Below are 455 nucleotides of genomic sequence, written 5' to 3' on the forward strand. Positions count from 1 at the left end.
CCTGTGGAAATCCAACCTCCGATAATAAGGTTGCCTTTTATGGCCAGGACACCCTAGAGAGCAGTTGCCGGTAGGAGCCGCAATTCTCCCGCTCTGCTTAGTACTTTTACGAATTCCTTTATTAGCAAAGCAAATTTTAAAAGCAAAGCGGGTGAGGATCCCACCAAAGCTGGGATGAGGGCGTGCGATCGTCGGGGGCTCGCCCCGAGGCAGGCTGCGGCGGTTCGCGGGCGCTGCCCTTGGGGACCCCCAAGTCCCCGGCCGGGGCCCGCGCCGCGCCCCGCTCCCTGGCTGGAGGCCCCGCCGCGGGCTTCCGCGCCCGGGTCCGCGCCTGCGGGCTTCCCGCCTCCCGGGGCGTCGTGAGGCCCGGCAACCTGCTCGCGGGTAGGTACGTGGGCGGGGCAGGCGGCATTTAAGGCGGGCACCGCCTCGGCGGGCCAGCGGCTGGAGCTCGG

Source organism: Mirounga angustirostris, unplaced genomic scaffold (assembly GCF_029215605.1).
Source record: "Mirounga angustirostris isolate CCGP_5_RB_7025 unplaced genomic scaffold, mMirAng1.0.hap1 SCAF_3, whole genome shotgun sequence".
In the NCBI taxonomy this organism is placed as follows: Eukaryota; Metazoa; Chordata; class Mammalia; order Carnivora; family Phocidae; genus Mirounga; species Mirounga angustirostris.